The sequence below is a fragment of the Arachis ipaensis genome, chromosome B6 (assembly GCF_059453495.1).
Source record: "Arachis ipaensis isolate K30076 ecotype BB chromosome B6, ASM5945349v1, whole genome shotgun sequence".
NCBI classification, from domain to species: Eukaryota; Viridiplantae; Streptophyta; class Magnoliopsida; order Fabales; family Fabaceae; genus Arachis; species Arachis ipaensis.
The window spans coordinates 23,243,550-23,251,076 of record NC_142441.1 but is presented as its reverse complement, the minus strand read 5'-3'; positions in this window follow the sequence as shown (position 1 = coordinate 23,251,076).

Genomic DNA, 7,527 nt, shown 5'->3' with positions numbered 1-7,527 from the left:
ACCAATAAATTGCACCTTTTGTCAACTCGTTGGGAGACGACCTAAAAATTCTACTCTCAGTATTTTATTCTTAATTTGTGATAACCCTTTTTAAATTGATAAGCGAAATTTTTGTCCGTTAAAAACAGTACTTGTAACACTATTTTCACTATAAATTTTTAATCGACAATTTTCCGCCCGTCACCAATCCCATCAATAATCGTCGTAACCAAGTGTGTGTGCAGGATCTTCAGTTTCTTTTTCTTTCCAAACCTTATCTTCTAATGATATTATAGATGAGGAATTTGACTTGTAAATATTGTTGTAGTAATTATATATATGGTGAGTATACTCTACTTAATTCAGTTAATTGTTAAAGCTTAAGTATCAAATGTGCAATTTTCGGTTTCATTAACATTTTATTTAAAGCAAAAAGATCTTAACAACATCTTTTTAACATGTATGCTACACATACAAATTTTTTTATCTTATAAATCTTATAAGTTAGCACAAGCTCAATAAAATACACGCGCATTATACTCCTACATTCAAGAGTAATTACACGCCGTTACTCAACCGTTTCCTCTTTCCAAAGCGTGCTACTCACCATTATAAATGATTCTTCTTCTTCTTCTTCGATGAAAACTACAATTGTCATTTTTTTTCGCGTTTCTCCTCCTCCTCCTCTTCTTCCTTCTTTGTGTTTCTCCTCCTTTTTCTTCGCGTGTTTCATCTTCATCGTCGTGTTTCTCCTCCTTCTTCTTTTGATTTTGCAACATTATGTATTTTTTTCTTCTTTGTTTGATTTTTTCCTCCCAAAAAGAATTATGAGAATATCAAATAAGAATATGAAGAAGAAGAAGCAGCAGAAGATGAGGAAGACGAAGAGGAAGAGGAAGAATTATGAATTATGCAAAACTTATCAGAATAAAAATACATCCAAATATCTTCGTTTTACACCTAAATATCTTCATGTTACACCTAAATTTGCTGCAAATAAAGAAATGAGTTATGCTACGTGTACACTAAAATTAGCCACCAGTATAAAATACATACTGGAATATAAATATATATTGAAAATAAATTAAAACACACATGTATTTATACACAAATACATTGGTGGCTGATTTTAGTGTACAAATAGCATTTTTGTATAGAAAATATTTACTCTAATGCTATATTTTCTTCTTCTTCTTTTCCTTATTTCTTTCTTTCTGTTAGTTAAATGAATGTAAGTTCATCCTCTTCCAAGTAATTTTGCAGCATTATGTGTTTCTGCATCTTCTTTGTTTGATTTCTTATTTTTATTCTTGTTAAGAGAGTAAAACAAGAAGAAACTTGACAAGGTAAAACAAAAAGGAAAAGATGAATAAGAAAAAAAGAAGAAGAAGATGGTGATGATGATGAAAAAAAGAAGCAGCAGCAGAAGATGAGGAGAAAGAAGAGAAAGAGTTTTGAATTATGCAGAACTTATCAGAATAAAAATACACCCAAATATCTTCGTGTTACACCCAAATATCTTTGTTTTACACCCAAATTTGCTGCAAATACAGAAATGCGTTATGTTACGTGTACACTAAAATCAGCCACCAAAATTAGCCACTAGTATAAAATACATATACTAGAATACAAATATACATTAAAAATAAGTTAAAACACACATGTATTTATGCACAAATACATTGGTAGCTGATTTTAGCGGTTGATTTTAGTGTACAAATAGTATTTTTGTACAGAAAAATATTTCCTCTAATGCTGCATTTTCTTCTTCTTCTTCTTTTCCTTATTTCTTTCTTTCTTTTAGTTAAATGAATGTAAGTTCATCATCTTCCAAGTGATTTTGCAGCATTATGTGTTTCTTCTTCTTCTTTGTTTGATTTTTTTGTTTTTATTCTTGTTAGTTAAGAAAGTAAAACAAGAAGAAACTTGAGAAGGTAAAACAAAAAGGAAAAGATGAGTAAGAAAAAAAAGAAGAAGAAGATGGTGATGATGATGAAAAAAAAAAGCAGTAGCAGAAGATGAGGAGGAGGAAGAGGAAGAGTTCTGAATTATGCAGAACTTATCAGAATAAAAATACACTCAAATATCTTCATTTTACACCCAAATATCTTCGTGTTACACCCAAATATGTTCGTTTTACACCCAAATTTACTGCAAATACAGAAATGAATTATGTTACGTGTATACTAAAATCAACCACCAAAGTCAGCCACCAGTATAAAATACATACTGGAATACAAATATACATTGATTCTTAATTTCGTTTCCCTTCTTATTTGTGATCCGAACTCTTGTAGAAAAACCTGCAACCTTCGAATAATCCTTGTAGAATTTTGCAGCATCTTCAAGGGTGTTGAAAGTCATCCCAATCTTGGGGACAAACTGGTCATCAATACCACAGAAGGGCTGCAAAATACACCTAAAATACACCATAGTAAAACAAGCATAAACTATAGAATGCAAATACAACTATAAAACCATCATCAAAAATAACAAAAACCAGATTCATAAATCATATAACTAAACAGAAACTAAAATAATTCAACTAAAAGAATAAGACAATTCACCATCCGTTAGATGAAAAGTCATAAACTGTAAATATACTCAAACTTTTCTAAAATACACCCAAATATTTCTGATCTACACCCGAACGTCTGATATAAAATGGACAAAATTATATTAATTCTAATCAGAACTAGTACATTAGATTCAATTCAAATAAGGAAGAATTAACAGCAAATTTCACAGGCAAGGTTCACGCATTATTCAGCTGCACAATAAAAAACTACTAACTGGATTCAAATTCAGATTCAATTACTAACTAAAACTAAATCACACCTTAGGAATTTCATTGGATTCAGTTTCAAAATCCACTTCGCTCTGGTTCATCTGACAATCTGAAGTTGAATAATCCATTATCTTCAAAAATGATTTCAGAGCTTGACGTCAAAAACAATGGAAATCGAGAATAACGAAGAAAGAGAACAGGGAGAGAAAAGCACGTAAATGAAGAAGGAGAAAGCAGAAAAAAATGCACGTAAACGACGAAAGAGAAGGCAAAGAGAAACTCACGAAAGAGATCGAAGAGAGAAGACAAGAAATTCGAAAAAGGAAATGAAATCCTTTCAAAAAAGAAAGTCATATATTCGCTCGTTGATTAAGTTAAAAATTCGTTAGAGGCACGTGAAACATACATGCATAACAAACACATTTGAATGTAACATCAATTAGAAAACTTGTAAGACTTGTATAGCAAAATCACTTATACGTAGAAATTAATTCTCTTTTTAAAACCCTCTTACCCCCACCAGGCCACCACCTAAAAGAAGTTAAAAAAGATGCCATCATGAGCATAGTTAGCTTTAATAATGATATATTTTCACTTAGTATTCTTTTTACTCATTGAAAAAGAAAGGAAAAAATAAAAAATAACAGGTAATATTTCAGTCACCAATTGAAGATGGAAATTATATGGAAGAAAACGCGTTTGAAATGGTACAATGTACGCATTCATGTGTTATATAGCGACGGACCAACAATTTTAGTACGGATACAAAAATATATTAGAATAAATTATTTTGGACATCAATATATTTATAGTTAGAAATTAGAATTATATATAAGTATTAGAAAAAAACTACACTGATAAGTAAAACGTATAGAAAGAGTTTTAAGTATATTGAAAATATCGGTATTTCAATTATTTTAATTATTGATCTAAATTATAAAAAACATATCAACGGTTAAAACAACTGGAATACCAGTATTTTCGATACAGTTAAAATTTTTTCAAATGTATATTAATCTAACAAAGATTAGTTTATAATGTTTTTTTCTTCCTTATTTTTAATATAATTAAGTTTTTTATATATTTTTAATTTAATTTTAGTATTATAAAAGTTTAAAGAACTTCTTTACATTCTAATTACATATTATTATATAAAAAAATTATCCGTAAATAATCATCTAAAATAATAAATATAATTAAATAATATATAAAAATTTATATTATTAACAAATCAAAATTAAACTACATATTCTTAACAATTATTCTATTATATATTTAGAATTATTTTTTACATACAAACATTTTTTTCATATAAATCTTTATAAGTCATTTATATTCACGCGTTTCGTATCATTACTGCACGTTCTTCTTTTTTTTTTCTTCTTCTTCTTCTTGCACATTCTTCTTTTTCTTTTTCGTTATCGTCATTATCAACACCACCTCTCCCTCCTTCTTTTTTCATTGGAATTTCTTCTCTTCCTTTCTTTTTCTCTTTTTCCTCTATCTTCAGTTATCTCGTTGTTAAAGATAATGAATAATTCAAGTTCAGATTGTCAATTGAATCAGAAAGAAATTAATTATTATTTTGAATCCAATCAAGTGGCTGAGGTGTGGTTCAATTCAGAAGAAAAAATATAGCATCAAAAGAAATATTTTTCTGTATTTGTAGCAAATTTGGGTGTAACACGAATATATTTGGGTGTAACACGAAGATATTTGGGTTATTTTAAGAATTTTGAGTGTATTTTTATTTTGATAAGTTCTGCATAATTCAAAACTCTTCCTCTTCCTCTTCTTCATCTTCTACTGATTTTTTCTTTTTTTTTTTTTCATCATCATCACCATCTTTTTTTTTTGTTATTCATCTTTTCTTTTTTGTTTTACCTTCTCAAGTTTCTTTTTGTTTTACTCTCTTAACAAGAATAAAAACAAAAAAATCAAACAAAGAAGAAGAAGAAATATATAATGCTACAAAATTACTTGGAAGAGGATGAACTTACATTCATTTAACTAAAAGAAAGAAAGAAATAAGAAAAAAAGAAGAAGAAGAAAAAAAATGTAGTATTAGAGAAAATATTTTTCTTTATTAGCAACAAATTTGGGTGTAACACAAAGATATTTGGATGTATTTTAAGAATTTTGGGTGTATTTTTATTCTGATAAGTTCTACATAATTCAAAACTCTTCCTCTTCCTCCTCCTCATCTTCTACTGCTTCTTCTCATCTTCTTATTTCATTTTCTTATAATTCTTCTGGGGAGAAAAAATCAAACAAAGAAGAAAAAAAATACATAATGTTGCAAAATCAATAGAAAGAGGAGGAGGAACAAAATGTAGTAACAATAATAACAATAAAAAGAACTACGATGAGAATAAAACGTGGGAAGAAGAAGAAGAAGGAATGTGAAGAAAAAGGAGGAGGAATGCAAAGAAGAAGAAGAAGGAAGAGGAGGAAGAACGTGGAATACAAATGTTAAAGAAGAACCGTTTCTCATTTCGTGCTATTCAAAGTTGAAGAAGCGCGTGTTTACACGCTCTCTAAATTGAGAGTTGTTTATATAGACTTGTCACTTGTATACCCAAAAAACTTATATGCCTAGTAAATCTCATATATTTATTACAACTATCCAACTTCATTAACGCCAATTAATTAGAAAATCCATTTCTTGTATATTTATTGCATAAAATAGCTTTTTTAATCAATAAAATGACGGCAAATAAAACTATTTAGGATTTAAAATAAAAAATATTAATTAATAAATATATAATAACTTTTTATTTCAACTAATTTTTTTAAAAATACTAATAATTTCACAAAGTATATCATCATCACCAATTGTTGATTTACTTATTGAATTGATTTTATTTCTTATTTTTACTTATGATTATAAATTAAATTTAATAAGATAATTATTGTTGCATATATTAAGTTTAATAGAATAAATTTTTATAGTTGACTTGGTTAACATACTAGAATTGTATTTTTTTTCTTATAAGTTTGTAGGATCAAATCTCATCCTCAACAATTTTTATACTTGTTTTCTAAATTTTATCTTGTAATATGTAGCTAATTTGATAATTTGACTAATAAGTGTCATATTTATAAAAATCTTTAAAGAATAAAAACTTTTTATTAAATAACTAGAAAATAAGTGTTAACGTATATATTAAAGAATAATATCGTCTTAAAGAATTTTTAGTTGGATAATTTAATTCATAACAAATTTTAGTTAGCAAATCAATCTATAAATTTTTATTTTGTTAGACATATCATCAATTCTCACATTAAATTTTAGTAAAAAATAAATTAATTTATGTTATTATTTAATAAAGATATAATTATTTCTAAAATTTTTTAATATCTTTATATTAATTCTTTCATATAGACGAATAATTTAATTTAAGAACTGATTTGTATAATGAAACAAAAGTTTAAAGACTGATTTAATAAATAAAATTTGTTAAGAACTAAGTAACCAACTAAAAATTTCTTAGAGATTATTTTAGAGTATCACTAGCTCATTCATTAAATGAAAAGATTAACAAATATTTTTAACCAAATTTTAATTTAATTTTATTATTATATTTTTTGTATTAGTTTTTTTCTTTTTTTTTTAAAGCTCCGCCACTACTTTCTTTCTTTCTCTCCTTGTAACCCACGTCCCGCCTTGGTATCACTTAATTATAAAATGAAGCTGAAAATTTTTAGTTTTTTTTGGGTTTGGTTGAAAATTTTCAAAGATGAGACACAAAATGTACTCCAAGCTTTTGGTTGGGGAAGGGAGAGAATAGGGGAGCCGAATGAAGGTAATTAGGCAAGTAAGTTTGTGGTTAACGTTTTAGGCTTTGACCTGTAGTGGGGAAAATGATGGCTCATTGTGAAACGATTCTCTTTCGGCGCCTTTTCCTTTTAGCTTGAAAAAAAAAATCCCAAACAAATTAAAAACTACTGCTTTTTCGGTGCTTTTTCATATGAAAGTTCTGGTAGATTAATATAGAGGTGCATGTGGCCCGGACAAGTTTAAAGATTTGATCCGTTCTGAAATATTTTAGGAGTTAATTTGGTATGATTTTATTAAATTTAAAATTAAATAAAGGTTTTAATTCTTAAAAAGAGAAGTGTTAGGAAATAATAATTTTTGTGATTTGTAATCATCAAATAATTATTAATGATATTTTTAATGGTGTGAGATTTTATTCAATGGTATAGGATTACTCACTTTTCTTTTGTTGGTTACATACTAGTGAAAATTTAATAAAATTGCTGGTCCCTAGACTTTTTTCTCTTAAAAATAGATCTAGTCATTATTTTAGATCGAATTCGGATCAAGGTGAACGTGACTTCACTTGGTCTATGTGTACTTTAAGAAAATTAAAAAAGATATATATTTTTTAAGTTAATTTCAATATTATGTTATGTTAATTATAAGTTTATTGTTTTATTTTTAATCACACTCGTTGAATTATAAAATAAATTAAAGAAATATCAAATTAAAATTTATGAACAAATTCAAGTTTAAATATGGATATCAACTTTTTGATAACAAATTTCTTCTTTATAAATAAATGTATTATAAATATGTTTTTTTATAAATTATTGTTAAAGCTTTAAAGATGCGGTTTGAACCCGATATAATTATGGTTCAAAAATATTTAAGTTTTATCAAATTTAGAACCGGATTAAAATCTAAAATATAGACCTGATATATATTTAGGATCAGATTTGGATCAGGATAAACCCAATTTTATCTGACCCATAAA